General features: G+C 38.9%; 1 protein-coding gene and 1 non-coding gene across 5 annotated transcripts in view; both read left to right on the forward strand.

Annotated features, from left to right (window-relative positions):
* Positions 1 to 22,433, forward strand: part of CSNK1G1 (casein kinase 1 gamma 1) — a 165,479-nt gene that overhangs the window by 29,674 nt on the left and 113,372 nt on the right. The window lies entirely within an intron of this gene.
* On the forward strand, positions 4,344 to 4,477 carry LOC124509025 (small nucleolar RNA SNORA61). The gene has a single exon (XR_006961385.1). It is a non-coding gene; the product is annotated as a small nucleolar RNA SNORA61 (small nucleolar RNA).

The following is a 22,433-nucleotide window of genomic DNA, read 5'->3' on the forward strand; positions in this document are numbered from 1 at the left end:
CAAAATAGGAACCAAAAGAAATTGGTAGTTACATTAATATAATAAAATTACTTCAGGGAAAGGAGCACTATTAAACCGAATCCGTGTTTCAGATGTGAATTGGTTTTTTCTGTTAGTTAGATGCAGAAACTAACAGTGACTTAAAGAAGGTAGGTGTATATTACCCCTTCCTCCTGCCTTGAAAGAGTCTAGAGATTTACATTCTAGGGCTGATTATGGAGGTTTCATTTTTATCATCAAAGTCTCAGGATACTTCGCTGAGTGTTTTCAGTGCTGCCATCTTTTGTGGCTAACCTTATGGTAAGATGGCTGCTTTGGGCACCAACTCTCACAGACTCCATGTAGGAGGAAGGATGAGGGATGGGTGTGGAGCCTATGCAAGCTATTAGGCCATCTCTAAATGTGGTTCATTGAAGTTCCACTTAGCAAGACCATTATGAAATGTATTTTAGGCAAACATATTGCTGCCTAGAGCAAAATGGGATTTTATTTACTGAGGAAAGAAGAGAGATTGACTGTTGGAACAGATCACCAGCAGTCTCTGCCACTTTATATAATAAAGGCTTTGTTTACCAGAAGATACTAGGATTACAACTTTATTTGTACCCTATAACACACGTTCAACATACATAAACTAAAAATAACAATTACAAGGATAAATGTACAAATGTACCGCCAATACAGATTAAAAAAATTTTTTTTAATGTTTACTTTTGAGGGAGAGAGAGAGATGGAGACACAAAATCCAGAGCAGGCTCCAGGCTCTGAGCTTGTTGCACAGAGCCTAACACGGACTCAAACTCACGAGCCATGAGATCATGACCTGAGCCAAAGTCAGATACTTAACTGATGGAGCCACCCAGGCGTGCCCCCCCCACCCCATCATAATAGATTTTAATAAAACCAAAAAAGTTGGTAAGGAGATAAAAGACTTGAACAACACAATAAACAAGCTTGAACTACTGGGTGAATATAGAATATTGTATTCAAAAAATTTTTTGAAATGTTTGTTTATTCTGAAAGAGTGTGTGCAAGCGGGGGAGGAGCAGAGAGGGAGAGAGAATCCCGAATAGGCTCAGCACTGAGCGTAGAACCCAACGTGGAGCTTGACACGGAACTTGATCTCACAAACCATGAAATCATGACCTAAGCCAAAATCAAGAGCAGGCTACCCGACTGAGCCAGCCAGGTGCCCCACGCTGAATTCAAATTTTAAATAATCAATACCATAGAATTGCTACTGTGTGGAATCCAAAATTTCAGGTAGTGCAGTAGATAATTACTTAACCTTAAAAACTGCCCCTGAAAATCTCAACAAATTTCAAAGAATATATGACATTCAGATCACTTTCTCTGATGACAATGCAAACTAAATTGGACCTCTGTTTTTTAAAAAGTAACCTTAAAAAAATGTCTGAAAAAATATATATATATACTTGTAAATAACTGGGGTTACAGAAGAATTTATGATGGAGTTCTAAGAATATTTAAAACTTGGGGTGCCTGGGTGGCTCAGTCAGTTGAGCATCCAGCTTCAGCTCAGGTCATGATCTCACAGTTCGTGAGTTTGAGCCCCAGGTCAGGTTGTGTGGTCACAGAGCCTTCATATTCTGTGTCTCCCTCTCTCTTTGCCCCTTCCCCACTCGTGCTCTGTCTCACTCTCTCTCAAAAATAAAAAACATTAAAAAAAATTTTTTTAAAAGAACACTTAAAATTCAATAATAATGAAAATGCAACATCAAAATTTGGATAAATCTTAGTCGTTCTTGGCCATAGCACAAAGCTAACTTTCATAAATATCCCATGAAAGTTTGAAAAGAATGTCTATTTTCTAGTTGTTTCTGGCAGTGTTAATTAAGAGAGACCCAAACTTCTCAGGGCTTAATGTTAACATACACTGCCTTGTGCAGTTTGACCTCTGACAGTTGTCTGCTTTCTTTGCTTTAATATTAATTACAGTTCCTTGATCAGATTAGATCAGTAGTTCTGAGAGTTTAGTGTATATCAGAGTCATTTGGGGGATTTGTGTGTGTGGGGGGGTTAAGTTTATTTATTTATTTTGAGAGAGAGAGAGAGCATGTGCATGAGTGAGGAAGGGGCATAGAGGGAGAGAGGGAGAATCCCAAGCAGGCTCCACACTGTCAGCGCAAAACCCAGTGCAAGGCTCAAACTCACAAACCGTGAGTGGGGTCATGATCCCAGCTGAAATCAGATGTTTAACTGATTGAGCCACCCACACTCCCCTAGAGGAACCAACTGAGCCACGCAGATGATTTGTTAAAGCACAGATTGCTGGGCCCCACCTCCAGAGTTTGATGTAATGGATCTGGGGTGGGCCCCAAAATTTCCACTTCTTCCTTCCTTCCTTCCTTCCTTCCTTCCTTCCTTCCTTCCTTCCTTCCTTCCTTCCTTCCTTCCTTCCTTTTCTTTTTTTTTAAATTTAGATTCAAGTTAGTTAACATCGAGTGTAGTATTGGTTTCAGGAGTAGAATTTAGTGATATGTCCACTTATGTATAACACCCAGTGCTCATCCCAACCCCAAAATTTCCATTTTTAACATATTCCTGAGTGATGTTGATGCTCCTCACCTAGGGACCCTGCTGTGAGAACAGCTGTATTAGAGACTACATTCTCTTGACTCCATTCCTTTGTACGTATTTTTTTTTTCCTCTGCTGCCTTTTCTCTCTCTTCTTACACTTTTTTTCAGGAACCCTTACACCACTCCTCCCGCCACACACACACAATTTAAATCTCATTCTTCTTAGAACTATTTTTACCCACTAAATTGTTAGGTGTTCCTTGTCTATACTTCCTTATACTGCCAATATCTCTTGCACATCTGTAAGAACCCTTTTCATATTTCTTAAAGCCATTAAAATTTTTTTAGTGTTTATTTATTTTTAAGAGAGAGAGACAGAGACATAGAGCAGGAGTTGGGGAAGGGCAGAGAGAGAGAGGGAGATAAAGAATCCAGAGTAGGCTCCAGGCTCTGATCTGTCAGCACAGAGCCCCACACAGGGCTGGAACTCATGAACTGTGAGATCATGACCTGAGCCAAAGTCAGACACTCAGCTGACTGAGTCACCCAGGCTCCCCTCTTAAAACTGTTGAAAGCTATGTATTTTGTGTTTTTAGCCAGTGTATATCTTAATACCTGGTACACAGAAAGCAGTCAATTAATACTTGTTAATAAATAAATGGGCTTTTGCCATTCATATTTTGATTGTGTTTTGTAGGAAGAAACAATTATGGAAATGTATCCAGCACTATGTATATAGCACAGTGTTAAAATTCTGTGTTGTATATTCAGAAATACATGGTTAAAATACACTTTAGGAAGGTCACCTGAGTTTGGAAAGCTTCCTTTTGTCTTCCTGCTATTTCATGTCTGGCTGGAACAAAAAGATACAGGAATAAAGATGGTGAAATGAGAAATGAACTGCTTGCAATGGATTGAATGAGGATAAAATAACTAGGCCTGTGGTTCTTCCTTGATTCATTGTATCAGAGTTGAATCTAAAAGCAAGATCAGGGGCACCTGGGTGGTTCAGTCAGTTAAGTGTCTGACTCAATTTCAGTTCAGGTCATGATCTCACAATTCATGAGATTGAGCCCCGTGTCGCGCTATGGGATTCTCTCTCTCCCTCTCTCTCTGCCCCTTCCCCATTCTGGCATATGTGCCTCTCTCTCTCTCTCTCTCTCTCTCTCTCTCTCTCTCTCTCTCTCTCTCTCAATTTTTTTTTTTCAACGTTTATTTATTTTTGGGACAGAGAGAGACAGAGCATGAACGGGGGAGGGGCAGAGAGAGAGGGAGACACAGAATCAGAAACAGGCTCCAGGCTCTGAGCCATCAGCCCAGAGCCCGACGCGGGGCTCGAACTCATGGACCGCAAGATCGTGACCTGGCTGAAGTCGGACGCTTAACCGACTGCGCCACCCAGGCGCCCCTCTCTCTCTCTCTCAAAATAAATATTTAAGAAAACACCAATTAACCATATAACATTGTTTAAAATGTACAGTTTTTAAAGTAAAAAAAAAAAAAGAAACGGGATAATACAGAAATCTAAAGTTTTAGAGTTTACTTTTGGGGGGGAGGAGAAATTAATGCATCTTGGACTTGTTTCCTGTCAATATACTTCATTTCATTTTTTAAAATAGTTGTAGAATTTATATGGATATGCCTAAGAAATTTCCTATAATGTTGAATACAATTCTGAAAATTATTATCTGAAATTTTAGGTGTGAATCTATAAATTTCTGGGCAGACTAACTAACCTTATTTTCCCCTTTTCACTTGTACTGCTATTAAAATCAGACCTGTTAATTAAGGTTAAGCCTACAAACTTGAAGCTGGAACTTCTCATTAGATCTGAATGCTGGTCTTCGTTATCATAGAGGGAGGAAAAAGAACACTGAAGCTGGCCTCCCAGTGCTTATAGTCTGGTATATAGGTTGTGGGCTAGTTTCAAACAAGGTAAAATAAATAAATAAAAATAAAATTTTAGGGGCGCCTGGATGGTGCAGTCTGTTAAGTGTCTGACTCTTGATTTCAGCTAGGGTTATAATCTTGCGGTTTGTGGGATCAAGCCCTGTGTCGGGCTCTGTGCGGACAGCGCAGGGCCTCCTTGGGATCCTCTCTCCCTCTCTCTCTCTCCCTCAAAGTAAATAAGTAAATATTTAAAAAAAAAATAATAAAACTTGACTGAATACTGAAAAGCTGAAATATCAGTAGCAGATGATCATTTTGTGTCAGAAAAATTTTGACATATTTTCTTAGGTTTAAAAGAATAGGCTTGGGGCGCCTGGGTGGCTCAGTCGGTTAAGCGGCCGACTTCAGCTCAGGTCATGATCTTGCAGTTTGTGAGTTCGAGGCCTGCATCGGGCTCTGTGCTGACAGCTCAGAGCCTGGAGCCTGCTTTGGATTCTGTGTCTCCCTCTCTCTCTGCCCCTAACCCACTCACATTCTGTCTCTGTCTCTCTCAAAAATAAATAAACATTAAAAAAAAAATTTTTTTTTAAAGAATGATTACAGGGAAAAGTGGCCATGGTTCTAGATATCACAGAAATTGAAATGACCAAAAGAATTCCATATTAAATTTTGTATTAATCAACTTCTAATGGTTAAGACACTTTTATGTGTTTAGAATTTACTCTACCTAACATGTTATGAAGCATTGGACTCCATAGTAATAAATTTTACCTTACATGTTCAACATCATCTTCTTGACAAAACTTGAATATACTTATACATGCAGATGTACTCATATTTCCTAAAAGAATACATTTTCTTGTGATAATCTCTGTATTTGTTGTGCTAGTCAGAGATGACTCTTAACCATTAAGAAGTTGGATGGGGTTCATTTAAACCTCTAGCTACAGGAGTATGCTATCATAGGGCACATATGCTTCTCTTCCTGTAGGTTTTAGTTATCAGTATAGTGTTCATAAAGGACTCTTGAGTCAGGCTCCCAAGTATACTGGCTCCATTGCTTCCCAGTTTTGTGAATCTTAGGCACACCTTACTTGGTTTCCTCCTGCATGAAATGAGGATGATAGTAAAACTTTTACTATCTTCTAGGGTTGTAGAAGGATTTAATGAATTAATATATTTAAGGCACTTAAAAAGTGCCTGGCACAAAAGGGCCCAATAAATTTTAGATGTTATAGTTGTCACTGTTCTACAGTCTGACAGATGTGAACTATCTCAGGTTTTCATTATGTCCTATAAAGTATATGCAGAGATTAATAAAATCTACTGAGAAAGAGTGGTTTTATATTAAGAATACTAGAAGGAAACTACTCCTTTTGTACTACCGTCTAAGCTATAAAATGAGAGAATAAGCAGATGATGGCCTTTTGAAGGAAAGAGGGGGATAAATATAACTTTAAACATTCTAATCAGATGGGTGAAATTGCTTTTATGTTTAGCCAGTGATTAACAAATAATTATTTGACACTGGACAAAAGTTAAATAAAAATTGATTAATATTTGTATTAATATTGCAGCAGATTTTCAACAGCAGCTCTTCAAGTTACCAATAAAAACAGTGGAAAATGGAGACTCATTCATGACAAAAGCAAGTGGAAGATAATAGTGTAGTGCCTTTCATACTGCTATGATTAAAGTGCAGCCCTGTCTTAAACTTCAGGGTAACTGAGTTTTAAAACTTAGCTTGCGGGGCGCCTAGGTGGCTTAGTTGGTTAAGCGTCCAACTTCAGGTCAGGTCATGATCTCACGGTTTGCGAGTTCTAGCCCCATTTTGGGCTCTATGCTGACAGCTCAGAGCCTGGAGCCTGCTTCAGATTTTGTGTCTCCCTCTCTATCTGTCCTTCCCCTGCTCGGGCTCTGTTTCTCTCTCTCTCTCTCTCTCTCTCTCTCTCTCTCTCTCTCTCTCTCAAAAATAAATAAACATTAAAACAGTTTTTTTAATTAAAAAAAAAAAAAAAGCTTAGTTTGCAGGTACCAAGTGAGAGCATAGTATGTACCTGAGATGAAAACAGCTTAGCTGTTGGCACCTTTGGGAGAAAGAACCAGATTTTTTTGTAGCTAGTTTATGCATAAAACAGAGAGAGAAAGCTGAATGTGGGAACATTCCTGTTATAAGCCTTTATGCTCCATGAGGTGAGAAAAACATGTTATAGAATAAGGATTTCAGAAAGCGAAAGACAGTTACTATTTAGGGTAATTGTTAAGTCTTTGACTAGATGCTTTAAAAAAAATTTTTTTTTTTTTTTAAATTTTTAGAGAGAGAGCATGAGCAGGGGAGAGGGACAGAGGGAGAGAGAGAAAATCAAGCAGGGTGCGAGGCTGGATCTCACAACCTGGGATCATGACCTGAGCCGATATGAGAGTTGAACACTTAACAGACTGAGCCACACCGGGGCCTCAAACCAGATGCTTTTAACTGAAATTTGTGATGTCTTTGGCCATAAGCTAGCTCAGTATCAGAAGCAGCTTGTAGGCTTTTAATTTTGTATGATGTAACATAGCCTTTTTCCTTTATAAACCCTCTGTCATGTAAATGCTTGCGTTATCTGATATGGAATAAACTTTGGTTTTGAATGCTGCTCATTTCCTTTGAATTCCACCTTAAATTGTTATCATTTGGATTTGAAATTTAGAAATGGGAATATTCCTTGAATAAGAAATAAATTTATATAGTTAATAGTACTAGTCATGATATTCTGAACTTCTTGGTAGAAAACATCATTATTTCAGACTTCTGCTTTTCATGAGGAGACTTTTGGGAGGGGGTTGGAGTGAACAGGTACTTTTTAGTTTAAACACGGTACTATTTTTGTGGGTTCCCATCCTTGTTTTTGTCAATGGAGATTATTTATGCTAAAGACTTTAAAAGCTGTATTTCACTTGAACAACTTTAGATCAGAGGTTGTAAACAGATGTCTTGGACGTTATTTAAAATCTAAAATAATTAATTGCCAGCATATAAAAATGAGATTTTGGGGCGCCTGGGTGGCGCAGTCGGTTAAGCGTCCGACTTCAGCCAGGTCACGATCTCGCGGTCTGTGAGTTCGAGCCCCGCGTCGGGCTCTGGGCTGATGGCTCAGAGCCTGGAGCCTGTTTCCGATTCTGTGTCTCCCTCTCTCTCTGCCCCTCCCCTGTTCATGCTCTGTCTCTCTCTGTCCCAAAAATAAATAAACATTGAAAAAAAAAAAATTTAAAAATGAGATTTTATTGAAATTTCAGTGACTAACAACTCCTGTAAAAACAGTGCTGGTAACATTGGCGCTGTATTCTTACATGGTAGAAGTCAGCAGGAGCTGAGAGATATCTGTCCTTTAGATGGGATATCCACTATTCACTTTACCACCACATACCTTTGAAGTGATCATGACTAATCATATTGATATCTGGTCCTTCTCAGCATTATAATTTCTGCATCAGTGAGTTTTGTTTTGTTTTTTAATTTTTTAAATTCTATTTCAGGGGTGCCTGGGTGTCTCGGTTAAGCGTGCAACTTCGGCTCAGGTCATGATCTCATGGCTCCTGAGTTTGAGCCCCACGTGGGGCTCTATGCTGACAGCTCAGAGCCTGGACCTGCTTCAGATTCTGCGTCCCTCTCTCGCTCTGCCCCTCCCCTGTTCTGCCTCTCCCCCGCTCATGCCCTATCTCAAGAATAAAGAAACATTAAAACACACACACACACACACACACACACACACACACACACGCACACACACACAAATGAGATCCCATGGAGAAATTCTGCTACAAAAAGGGGGCATAAATATCATGTTCAAGTGATGAAGAACATAGTGTGGGAAATAGAAGAAATTTTAATTCATTCAAGGGAGACAGAGACTTAGGCTGGCTTCCTAGTTAAAAAAAAATTGTGGACATATTTAAAAATCACTACACATTTTTGGTTTTTTTTTTTTTATAGTTTCAGGAGGATAGCTGTGAACCAGTAAACTTTTGATTCATTGGGGCTCAATGGGTGAGTAAGTGCAGGCAGGGTCCTTTGGTAAGTGTGGCAGATGGGAGAGAGCTCAGGTTTTGGACTCCTGGCTGGGTTTGACTGTGTGACGTACTCAGTGACTACAACCTCTCTGAGCTTCAAGTTCCTCGTCTATGGCAAGGAATAATTGGCTTTTACCACAGCAGTAAGTCCAGGTTCATTTCACTGAATAGGTCACATAGCACTCAGAGTTAATCATTTTGAAAATGTAAATGTCCTTTATAAATCTAAATCCCTTTATGTATAAATGTCACTCCATGGCTTTAAATGCTTAAATGGTTTCTTGCAGTATCAATGATCTATAAAAATCCTGAATGGTGGACTCCTGCTGTATCTTCACCTTGAGAACTGTAATCCCCAGCCTTGTTGGTCTTCTTCCACCAAGTCTGTTTTTATAGGCTGTTTCTCTGTCTGGAGACTCTGTTCGTAGCTCTTGATAAGACTGGCTCCTTCTCATCCTTAAGGACAGTGTTGAATTGTGGCTTCTACTAAAGGTCTTAATCCCCTTCTGTCTAAAACTCTCCCTTTTGACTTCCTCATAAACTTTATTTCAGCAGGTCTTTTTTTCTTTGTAGCATGGCCCAAATTTGTATTTCTTTTATTCCTGTTATTGTGATGCCACCTCTAAACTGTAAGCTTTATGAGAACAAGAACTACATATATGTTGACTTCACCATTTTATCCCTGGTGACTATCCTAGTTTCAGGCACATAGGAGACACTCATTAAATGTTTGTTGATTGAATTAAGAACTCCACTTTGAATAGATATAAGTGCTTGTACTTTTCCTTGTCAACAGCTGAAAATTATGCAGACTCCTTTAGTTAATTGCTGTTAATTCCTTAAAGCTCTTTTATGTGGATACAATATTTTAAAGAGTGTATATCTTCTTTTAAGACTTCATTTTTTAGAGAAATTTTAGGTTCACAGTAAAATAGGAAGGTAAAGAGATTTACCCCCTCATACACCTCTCCCCCCAACACACATACATAGCACTGCCATTGTCAACATCCCCCACCACAGTGATAAATTTGTTATAATTGATGAACATACCTTTGACAAATCATAATTACTCAAAGCCTGTAGTTTACATTAGGGTTCACTCTTGGTGTTGTACGTTCTGTGGTTTGGACAAATGTATAATGACATATATCCACCATTATAGTATCATACGGAATAGTTTCACTGCCTTAACAAATCCCCTGCTAGAAGAGTACATACGAGGTACACGTTACATGGAATTGAGGAGTCAGGAAAAGTTTTCCAGAGAAAGGGACATTTAAGGTAAAGGCTAAAGAAGAGCCTAAGTTAATTTAAGGGATCCAGGCTGAGCGTCTTTGGGAAGGAATGAAGTAAGTTTGGTGTTAATGTAAGGAAAGAATTGAAGCTGGGGAGGTAAGCAAGTGCCAGATCAGGAAGGACTTTAAGCCACTTAAAAGATCATACCTTTTTTCTGAGGTCATTGAAAAGCCATTGAAAGCCTTTGAGTTGGAGGATAACGTGACCAGACTTGCATTTTAGAAAGTTTCCTCACGCTACAGTGGTGAACAAATTACTATGGAGAGGTAAGATTTGAGAGGAGAAACCTGGAGCAAGGAGATCAGTTAAGAGATTCTGTTCCATCCCTCTGGGAGGCTGGTTTCTTTGCCAGGCTATATTAATCAAGATGGAGAAAGCTTATGGATGTGAATGTTATTTAAGAGCTAAAATTGACAGTTCTTTTGTCTCTTGTTTAAGTCACAGGGTAAATGGTTATTAGTATTGTGCTTTGAGATAAGATCCCAAGAAAATAAAGTAGGTTTGAAATTTTCTTAGGGAGGAGGGAGGTGTTGGGAGAAATGGAAGCTAAGAGATGAATTCACTTGGTGGTGTTCAGTTTGAAGTGTCTGAATTTTTTTCATTTAGGTAGAAAACTTGTGTATGCCCCTGACTATATAAATCTCAACCTCAGGAGAAGGGTGATATAGCTGGAAGTGTAAATTAGGATGCATCAGTGTGTAAATGAATGTATGATATTGGTGCTTAGAATAATGTAGCAGTGCCTGGGAATGATGTCTTTTACATAATAAATGCTTAACAAATTTGTGATGCGTGAATGCATGTCTAGGAGCCATGAAGTGGTCTTGAATGAGAAGAGAGACTTGGGCCAGTATTCAGAAGAAATGAAACAATTTAGGGACAGGCTGAGTAAGAAGGAGCAGACACAGAGATAGGAGGAAAGTCAGAAGAGAATGATAGCATGAACTCAAAGGGGAAATAATTTTTTTTCTTAGACTATTTAAATGTTTATTTATTTTGAGAGAGAGACAGAGCATGCATGTGTGCACATGAGGGGGGAAGGGGCAGAGAGAGGGGGTACAAAGGATCTAAAAGGGGCTCTGCACTGACAGCACCAAGCCCAATGTGGGGCTCAAACTCAGGAACTGTGAGATCTTGACCTGAACCAAAGTCAGATGCTCAACTGAATGATCCACCCAGGTGCCCCATGAATTTTTTAAGAAAGAGCAAAAGGCCACCAGTGTTAGGAGATCAAAAAGATAAGGACTGAAAAGTGTTCTTCAGATTTAACCTTAAGGTTGTGGTTTACCTGGAGAAGAGAAAGGTAATAATCGTTTGGGGGGAATGAGATTAAAAATCCTATTGTGCAGTTTTCTGTAATGAGATGGAAACAGTGAGTGAGGACAGCTCTTCAGTTTGGTTGTGTAGGGCCTATGGGAGAGGGAATGGTAGCTGGACAGGAGGTAATGACCTTGGGATGAGTGTTGTGTCTTGTATTTTTAATGGGAAGGTTTTGAACCTTTGAACCTTTGAAACCTTTGAACCTTTGAAGCCAACCAGACACCCATTATGATTTTTTTTAATAACTAAAATAGTATATGCCTATTTAAAATTTCAGTTGACTTTTGATTTTGGCTCAGGTCACGATCCCAGAGTTGTGGGATCAAGCCCTGAGTTGGGCTCTACACTGAGCATGGAGCCTGCTTTAGGTGCTTTCTCTCTCTCTCTCTCTCTCTCTCTCTCTCTCTCTGCCCCTCTGTCCTGCTTGCACATACTCTCTCTCTCTCAAAAAAAAAAAAAATCAATAAAAAATAAAATAAAATAAAATTATAGTTGACCTTTGAGTAATGTGGAAGTTAGGGGTGCCAGCCCTCCAGTACAGTTGAGAATCTGCCTGTAACTTTTGACTGCCCCAAAACGTATTTACTAATAGTCTGCTGTTTACCACAAGCCTTACCGATAACATAAACAATTGACACAGATTTCGTGTGTTGTATGTATTATGTACTGTATTCTTTTTTTTTAGTTTTTTTTAAACATTTATTCGTTTTTGGAGACAGAGAGACAGAGCATGAGCGGGGAAGGGGCAGAGAGAGAGGGAGACACAGAATCTGAAGCAGGCTCCAGGCTCTGAGCTGTCAGCACAGAGCCCGACGCGGGGCTCAAACTCACAAACTGTGAGATCATGACCTGAGCCGAAGTCGGACGCTCAACCGACTGAGCCACCCAGGCGCCCCTGTACTATTCTTAAAGTAAGCTAGAGAAAAAAATATTGAAATCATGAGGAAGAGAAAATACATTTACAACATTGTACTATATTTATTGAAAAAAAAGTCCTTGTATAAGTAGACCCATGCAGTTTGAACCCTGTTGTTCAAGTATTGACTGTATTATTATTAACTGAAGTCCATAGTTTACATTAGAATCCAGTCATTGTGTTACTTATTTTATGGGTTTTCTAACACATAATATGTATCTACCATTACAGTATTCTTAGAATAGTTTCACTTCTCTAAAAATCCCCTCTACCTTTTCATCCTTTTCTCCCTTTGTCTCCCTGAAGCCCTAGCAACCACTGATCTTTTTACTGTGTCCATAATTTTTCCTTTTCCAGAATGTCAAATAGTTGGAATCATATATATAGTATTTTCAGATTTGTTTCCTTCACTTAGCAATATTCTTTTAAGTTTCCTCTATTTCTTTTCATGGCTTGATACCTTATTTATTTTTATCATTGAATAATATTCCTTTACATGGCCATATCATAGTTTATCCATTTACCTATTGAAAGACATCCTGATTGCTTCCAATTTTTGGTGATTTCACACATAAACATTTACTATGTTTAGCTGCTCTAAACATTATGTGAAGGTTTTTGTATGGACTTAAGTTGTCTGTTCTTTTGAATAAGTACCAAGGATTGTTGGATCATATATTAAGAATATGTTTAATTTTGTAAGAGACTGCCAAACTGTCTTCCAATGCGGTTGTACCATTTTGCATTCCAAGCAGCAGTGAATGAGAGTTCCTGTTGCTCCACATCCTCACCAGCATTTGGCATTGTCAGTGTTTTGGGTTTTCATCATTGTAATAGTATAGTGGTACCTCGTTTGAATTTGCAGTTCCCTAATGGCATATGATGTTGAGCATCTTTTCATATGCTTAATTGTGACCTGTATATCTTTGTGAGGTGTCTGTTCAGATCATGTGCCCATTTTTAAAAAAAAAGTTTACTTTTGAGAGGGTAGGAGGGGCAGAGAGTCAGAGACAGAAGATACTAAGCAGGCTCTGTGCTGAGAGTGGAGAGCCCAGTGTGGGGCTTCAACTCATGAACTGTGAGATCATGACCTGAGCTAAAATCAGATGCTTAACTGATGAAGCCACCCAGGCACCCCTCCTTTGCCCATTTTTAAAGCAGGTTTGTTTTCTTGTTTAGTTTCAAGTTTTTTGTATCTTTTGGATAATAGTCTTTTCTCAGATATTTGTTTTGTGAATATTTCTCCCAGTCTGTAGCTTGTCTTTTCATTCTTTTAACAGTGACTTTTGCAGAGCAGAAGTTTTTAATTTTAATTAAATCGAACTTACCAATTTTTTCTTTCCTGGATTGCAGTTTGGTGATGTGTATGAGAAATCATTGCCAGACCCTAAGGTCACTTAGATTTTCTCTATAATATCTTCTAATAGTTTTATAGTTTTGTATTTTACATTTAGATCTATGATTCATTTAGAGTTAATTTTTGTGATAGGTATGAGGTCTGTGTCTAGATTCACTTTTTTTGCATGTAGTGGCCATTTTTTCCAGCACCATTTTTAGAAGAGACAATCCTCTGCTGAATTGCCTTTGCTCCTTTGTCAAAGATCAGTTTGATTACATTTGTGTGGGTCTATTTCTGGGCTTTTTGTTCTGTTCCATTGATCGGTTTGTCTATTCTTTTGCCTATACCGCACTGTCTTGATTACTGTAGCTTTGTAGTGAGTCTTGAAGTTGAGTAGTGTTGGTTGTCTTTCTTCTTCTCTTTGAAATATGTGTTAGCTATTCTGGGTCTTTTGCCTTTTCATACAGACATTAGAGTTACTTTGTCAGTACTCAAAAGATAACTGGCTAAGAATATATTTTTTTTAATAGTAAAAGTTTTTTCTAAATGGGGAGATGTGGGGAAAATGTAAGGTACAGAAGCACTGAAAATGTTCAAATGGGCTTGGCCTTCATTCCAGTCTAAGGTAATGACATAGGAAGCTCCTGAACTTGCTTCCTCCCATGGACATATCAAATCTATAGCTACACACAGAAGAATTCCCTCTGAAAGGAATTCAGAAACTAGTTGAACAACTCCAATACATTGAGTGAATGAGGAAAAAATCCCACATCGAAATGGATAGGAAAGACTGAGACACATTCTTTCTATAAACCCCACCCCTGGCACAGCAACATACAATTTAGGAGGGAACTCACAATTCCCAGCTTCTCCCTGAGGAGTAAAGGGTTTGCAGTCAAAATCTAGTGCCTCAAAATTTAAGGCTTCTGTCTGACAAATGGGACCCCAACACACCTAGCTCTGAAAGCTAGTGGAGCTTGTGTCCATAGGACCCAAAGACTGTAGCAAACAAACAGTGCCTAAGAGCCCGCTGAGGAATCTGCTATGGCTATCCGCACCATGGCTCAGTGCAGAGGCAAAAGACAGAAATGCCCATCTCCTGGTCTTTACCTGAAAGAGGACTGTTTGTTTACTTGAAAAGCTGCTGCCTGAGAGTCATGCTTCTGATTTAACACACATCTAGGGACAGACCACAATCCTCCGTGCAGACCTGGGAGGCTGGCAGGTGCCACTTCTACATTCTCCCTCCGACCCACTCCCTGTTACCAGTGTCTCCTTAGGATGAGTTTCTGTAATCATCTGGTGCCCTGGCCTTTGTGACTACTGCCTGAGGGTGTGCACCCCTTGATTTCCTGAGTCTGGTGGCCAGCAGGACTTGTGTTTGTGAGTCCCACAAGACTATAACAGTTTTTAGCTATCGTCCCCAGGAATGAGTGCATAGGAAGTGTACTGAAAATCCCAGCTCTCAGTCTCCCTGAAAGAGATCTACTTTCATACTTTAAAAGCTGTTACTTGAAGGTCCGGCTTCTAGTTAGGTCCGGCTTCTAGTTAGCCTTCATCAAAATGCTGACTAAGAGCTTCTCCTTTGAGACACTGACAGGTCTTGGCACATCCTCACCTACTGAGAACCATTAAGAACAAACAAGGTGGCTTGGACAATCACAAAGATTTCAGAAAAAACTAAGAGCTAGGGCCTGGCTGAGTAATGAGGTTCATCTCCTGCAGGAGACTACTCTGTCAAGATTGGGAGGGGTAGGTGTTTATCCATTACACAGAAACCAGTGAAGTCAAGGAAAATGAAGAAACAGGAGTATTTTATGAACAAAAGAACAAGATAAAACTCGAGAAACCGATAAGTGATTTACCTGATAAAGATTTCAAAATAATGGTCATAAAGATGGTCACTGAAGTCAGAAATCCTTTGGAATTGAAGGAGTGATAGTTTCTAGACAAGCAGAAATTGAAGGATTGATTGAAGGAGTTCAGGGCACCTGGGTGGCTCAGACATTCAGTGTCTGACTCATGAGTTCAGCTCAGGTCATGAGCTCAGGGTCATGGGATCAAGCCTCACATCAGGCACCATGCTGAGCTTGGAGCCTGCTTAGAGTTCTCTCTTTTCATCTTTTCTGCCCCAACCCCCCCCCCCCGAAAATAAATAAATAAACTAACAGGAAGCCGTATGAATGTATAAATCTCATTGGTAAAGGTAAATATATAGTTAAATCCAGAATACTGTAATGTTGTACTGGTATAGGTAAATCACATATATCTAGTGTGAAGGTTAAAAGAGAAAAGTAGCTGGGGTGTCTGAGTGGCTCAGTCATTTAAGCATCCGGCTCTTGATTTCGGCTCGGGTTATGATTTCATAGTCTGTGAGTTTGAGCCCTGCATCAGGCTCTGTGCTGACGGTGTGGAACCTGTTAGGAATTCTCTCTCTCCTTTTCTCTTTGCCCCTCCCCCACTTATGCACACGTTCTCTCTCTCTTTCTCAAAATAAATTTAAAAAACTGAACATTTAAAAGAAATCACTTACATTTAAAGAAAAAGAAATGTAGTAAAAATAACAAGCTACAATAATTTCTTTTTTTAATGTTTGTTTATTTTAAATAATAAGTTATTATAGCCCCAAGCTACAGTAATTTCTTAATGGATACACAACGTAAAAAGATGTAAATTGTGGAATCAAAAACATGGAAGGGGGGTGCCTGGGTGGTTGGGTTGGTTATACATCTGACTCTTGATTTCAACTCAGGTCATGATCTCACAGTTTGTGAATTCAGGCCCTGCCTTGGGCTCTGCCCCTGTTGGGTCTGCTTGGGATTCTCTCTCTCTCCTCTTTGCCTGTGCTCTCTCTTGCGTTCTCTCTCTCTCTCTCTCTCTCTCTCTCTATCTCTCTCTCTAAATAAATAAACTTAAAAAAATAAAAGGGGGGTGAGTAGAAATATAAAGCTTTAGTGTACATTTTACATTATCAGCTTAAAATAGACTATTATATAGAATGTATAAGTCTCATTGCAACTATAAAGCTGAGACCTATAATAGATACTTGAAAGAGGAAGTAAAAGGAATCTAAGCATGCACTAAAGAAAATCGTCAAGTCACAAAGGAAGAGACAAAGAATAAGAAAGGAACAAAGAAAACAAAAACAAAAGAAAGGAACAAAGGAATTGCAAAACAACCAGATAACAGTTAACAAAATGATAATAGTAAGTCCATATATATCAATAGTGACTTTAAATATAAACGGACTAAACTCCCCAATCAAAAGACATGTAGTGGGTTAATGGATAAAAAGATAAGACCCAATTATATGCTGCCTATAGGAGACACATCTGGTTTAAGGACACACACAAATGGAAAGTGAAGAGATGTTAAAAGATAATCCCTACGAATGGAAAACAAAAGAAAGCAGTGGTAGCTATACTTATGGTCAGACAAAACAGACATTAAGACAAATACTGTAATAAGAGATGAGGTCATTATGTAATGGTAATGTTCAGTCCAACAAGATTATAGAACTTCTGTAAATATTTATGCACCCAACATCGGAGCTCTTGAATATATATCAATATTAATAGACCTGAAGGGAGAAATAAGAACACAATAATAGTACGGGACTTCAGTACCCCACTTGCAATAATGGATGGATCATCCAGACAGATATTCAGTAAGTAAACATTGGACTTGAAGTATATGCTAGACCAGATAGACTTAATAGCATTTACACAACATTCCATTCAACAGCAGCAGGATATACTTCTTCTCAACCACACACAGAATATTCTCTAGGATAATATGTTAGGTCACAGAACAAATTTTAATGAGCTTAAGAAGACTGAAAGCATATCGAACATCTTTGCAGACCACAATGGCATGAAACTAGATATCAATTACAAGGAAAAATGGAAAATTCCGAAATATGTGGAGATTAAACAACATGCTACTGAAAAATCAATGAGTCAAAGAAGAAATCAGCGTAGTACTGGAAGACCTAGCCAGAGCAATTAGTCAAGGAAAAGAAATCAAAGGCATCTAAATTGGAAAGGAAGAAGTAATATTGTCACTGTTTGCAGTTGACCTGATACTATGTATAGAAAACCCTAAAGTCTCTATGAAAAAAACTTTAGAACTAATCAACAAATAGTTGCAGGATGCGAAAATGAATGTACAAAAATCCGCATCTCTGCAGTAATGAACTGTCAGAAAGAGGAATTTTTAGGGGTGCCTGGGTGGCACAATCAGTTAAGCATCTGACTCTTGATTTCAGTTCAGGTCATGATCTCATGGTTCATCAGATGGAGCCCTGCGTCAGGCTCAGAGCTGAGCACAGAGCCTGCTTGGGATTCTCTCTCTCCCTTTCTCTGTTCCCCTCCCCTGCTGTCTCTCTTGCTCTCAAAATAAGTAAGTAAGTAAGTAAATAAATAAATAAATAAGAGGGATTTTTAAAGGTCCCATTTATAACTGTATGAAAAAGAATAAAATACCTGGTATAAATTTAATCAGGAAGGTGAAACTGAAAACTGTGAGACATTTAAATTTTTTTTTTTCAACATTTATTTATTTTTGGGACAGAGAGAGACAGAGCATGAACGGGGGAGGGGCAGAGAGAGAGGGAGACACAGAATCGGAAACAGGCTCCAGGCTCTGAGCCATCAGCCCAGAGCCCGACGCGGGGCTCGAACTCACGGACCGCGAGATCGTGACCTGGCTGAAGTCGGACGCTTAACCGACTGCGCCACCCAGGTGCCCCGAGACATTTAAAGAAAGAAATTGAAGAAGACAAAATAAATGGAAAGATATTCCATTCTCATGGATTGGAAGAATTAATATTGTTAAAACGTGCATGCTACCCAAAGTGATCTACACATTCAATGCAATCTGCATCAAAATTCCAATGACAGTTTTCACAGAAATAGAAAAAGTAATCTTAAAAATTTGTATAGAACCATGAAAGACCCCAAATAGTCTAAACAATCTTGACAAAGAACAAAACCGGAAACATCATACTTTTGGATTCCAAACTGTAATACAGAGTTATAGTAATCAAAGCAATAGGGTATTGGGCTAAAAACAGACACATAGATCAGCGGAACAGAATAGAGATCCTTGAAATAAGCCCATGCATATATGGTCAACTAATTTGTAAGAAAGGAGCCAAGAATATACAATAGAGAAATGATAGTTTCTTCAGTAAATGGTGATAGAAAAACTGGACCCCTGTCTTATATCACAGAAAACAACTCAAAATTGATGATAGTCTTGAATGTAAGACCTGAAACTGCAAAACTCCTAGAAGAAAACATAGGGGTAAGCATCTTGACATAGGTCCTGACAATGATTTTTTTTTTTTTTATTAGTTGACAGACTAAGCAAAGGCAACGAAAAGCAAAAATAAACAAGTGGGATTACATCAAACTAAAAAGCCTCTGCACAGTAAAGGGAGCCATCAATAAAAGGAAAAGGTAACCTACTGAATGGAGAAAATATTTGCAAATCATATATCTGATAAGTGGTCAATATCTAAAGTATATTAAAAAATCAAACAAGTCAGTCAAAAAAATCTGATTAAACATGGGCAGAGGAACTGAAAAGACATTTTTCCAAAGAAAACATACAGGTGGCCAACAGGTATATGGAAAGATGCTCGATATTATTAATCCCAGGGAAATGCAAATCAAAACCACAATGAAGTAACACTTCACATCTGTTAAAATGACTGTCGTCAAAATGATAAATAAAAAGTTGGTAAGGATGTGGAGAAAAGGGAACCCTTGTGCACTGTTGGTGGAAATGTAAATTGGTACACCTGCTGTAGGAAACAGTAAGAAAGTTCCTCAAGAAATTAAGAGATAACTTTACCCCCATGTTCGTTGCAGCATTATGTGCAATAGCCAAGACATAGAAACAGGCTAAGTGCCCATCAACAGATAAGTGAACAAACAAGATGAAGTGTATGTGTGTAATACACACATACACACATATGCACACACACGATACTATTAAGCCATAAAAATACTGCCATTCAGGGCAATGTGAATGGACCTTGAGGGCATTATCCTAAGTGAAATAAGACAGAGTAAAACAAATACTGTATGATCTCACATGTATGGAATGTAAAAAACCTGAACTCAGAACAACAGATTGGTGTTGCCTGAGGCAGGGGGCAGGAGGTAGGAGTGGGTGTGGGAAGGGTTGTGAAGGTGGTTAAAAGGTATAGTGGTCCCCCACCTTATCTGCAAGGGATAAGTTCCAAGACCCCCAGTAGATGCCTGAAATCATGGATAGTACTGTGCCCTATATATGCTGTATTTTTTCCTATACATACATACCTCCGATACAGTTTATCAGTTAGGCACAGTAAGAGATTAGCAACAATAGCTGACAGTAATAGAGGTTACGTGAATATGGTTCCTCCTGCCAATCTTACTGTACTGTGTTCACTCTTTTTATTCTTGTGATGATGTGAGATGATCAGGTGCTTACATGATGAGATGAAGTGAATGACATAGGCATTATGATGTAGCCTTAGGCTTCTATTGACCTTCTGATGATATGGCAGAAGGAAGATTATCCCCGCCTAGATGGAAGTTGACCATAGGTAACCAAAACTATGGTTAAGGGGGACACAGGGAGACTCCTGTACAAACTTCCAATGATAAGATAAATAAGTTTTGGGACTGTAATGTACTGCATGGTGACTATAGTTAACACTGTATTTTATATTTGAGATTGCTAAGAGGGTGATCTTAAAACTGAAAAAATAGGGGCACCTGAGTGTCTCAGTTAAACGTCTAGCTTCAGCTCAGGTCATGATCTCACGGTTCATGGGTTCAGGCCCCATGTTGGGCTCTGTGCTGACAGCTCAGAGCCTGGAGCCTGCTTCGGGTTTTGTGTCTCCCTCTCTCTCTGCCCCTCCCCTGCTCACGCTCTGTCTCTCTCTCTCTCTCAAAACTAAATAAACATTAAATTAAAAAACTGAAAAAATATGGGGCGCCTGGGTGGCTCAGTCGGTTAAGCGTCCGACTTCGGCTCAGGTCACGATCTCGCGGTTCGTGAGTTCGAGCCCCGCATCGGGCTCTGGGCGGATGGCTCAGAGCCTGGAGCCTGCTTTCGATTCTGTGTCTCCCTCTCTCTCTCTGATCCTCCCCCGTTCATGCTCTGTCTCTCTCTGTCTCAAAAATAAATAAACGTTAAAAAAAAAAAATTTTTCAAAAAAAAAAAACAAAAAACTGAAAAAATAATAATCATTAGGTGAAAATAGATGGAGCAGTGAGGGATAGGGTGGTAAGAATGGGAAACATTTGGGAGACAATAATTGGAATTTGTGGAAAAGAGAAACAGTAATACTATTAGGATCTGTAAACACTGTTCTTCCCTTTAATAATAGCACTCCAGTAATGTGGCTAAAAAGTAAATCAATTTTGGTCATTTGTTAGGTTAATTAAAGTGATGTTCTTACTGTGTCTTTTTTTTTTTTAAGCTAAAATGACTTATAAGACTTTCATTTGTCCTTAAATTGTCTTTTAATTTTTTTTGTTGTGTAATTTTTGACATTCTTTTGGCACACACACACATACAAGCACATGGACATATACAGGTAGCATTTTTACTGAGTAGTTACTCAATACCTTCTTTAGGTGTGATGCTGCTCTTGAAATTTATTCTGTGTTCTAAATGTGAGGTCAAGCCTGGTCTCATTCTTTGAGGAGCTTACAGTGAGAATTTCGATACCGTTGCATGCACTCTTGGCCACATGACACAAAGGGAATTTTGCTCTGGGCTCTGAGAAGAATTTTCATCCTTACCAAGAAAAAGATACATGACAAGAAAGTCTTTTGCTTTGCACTTTCTTTTCTGTTTTGGGTACTGGTGTGAGAAGTGATATCTGAAGCTGAAACTTGTGTCTGAGAGGCCACAAGCCTTAGCACCAAAGCTAGTAGATGAAAGAACAGCAGAAGGGTTTGGTCACTTCAGAGACTCTTTAAGTAAACATACAGTTACCATACGATGCAGCAGTCCTTCACCTCCAAGCAATTTCATCCTAAATTATCTCAGAAAAGAGAGATTGAGATGCCTGTCTCTTGTCTTGACTAACAACAAAGACCATGTGTGTTTGGCTTTAAAGTTTAAGTATGTTACAAGCCTCATTTTGACAGTGCCAATGTATGAGAATCTGAAATAACAACCAGTAATTCAGTGACTTATTTTCTCTTAACAGATTCACAGCTGTAATTCTTTAAACATTGTCTTGTGGTTTTATAGTATGGTTCCAGTTTTTTAGACTTCATGCAGCTTCTCAAAATACTGTTACATAAATCAGTAAATTCACTTTAGGCATTTGATTCATGATAGAAGACCATACCTATCTCTTCCACAAAGCATCTGTTACTGCCTTACAAGAGAGTGACTTTGAGCCAGATGAACTCTTGGTTTGGGATGATTTCTTTTGTATGTTGGCACAGGACAGTTGTTGCTAGAAACGTAAGTTTCTCTCATTTCACTGTGATAGAATGCTTTAAGATATCTTCTAGAGAAATCTGTGAAGGAAAACTTTTCACTGACCACAGCTGAGGATAGCCATATTCTTCAACTCTTATCATAAACCAGCAGATTTAGCCTCAGTTCCCTACCTGCAATTTGATGAATTGGATTTTTTGATTTTACTATTAGCAATAATTCTTTAATCTACTAGAGAGCTCTTAAAATTTCCCAGTCAGGAAAGCCATGTGTGTAAATCTGTTTGTATTCACTAAATGAGGCTTAATTGGTGGGGTGATGCCTTCTGGGAAGGGTTAAACCAGTTCCTGAAATGAATTACAACTTTTGATTACAAAGAATACATGGAGTGTTAAAGTTTTTTTTTTTTTTTAAGTTTATTTATTTATTTTGAGAGAAAGCACAAACCGGGGAGGGTCAGAGAGAGAGAGGGAGAGAATCCCAGGTAGGCTCCGCACTGTCAGCCCAGAGCCTGTGCGGACTCAGACTCAGGAAACCGTGAGATCATGACCTCAGCTGAAACCAAGAGTCCAGCACTTAACCAACTGAGCCCCCCAGGTACCCCTGGAGTGTTATACTTTA

The sequence above is a fragment of the Lynx rufus genome, unplaced genomic scaffold (assembly GCF_022079265.1).
Source record: "Lynx rufus isolate CCGP_SWC_20201006 ecotype Redwood Valley unplaced genomic scaffold, mLynRuf1.p SCAF_13, whole genome shotgun sequence".
In the NCBI taxonomy this organism is placed as follows: domain Eukaryota; kingdom Metazoa; phylum Chordata; class Mammalia; order Carnivora; family Felidae; genus Lynx; species Lynx rufus.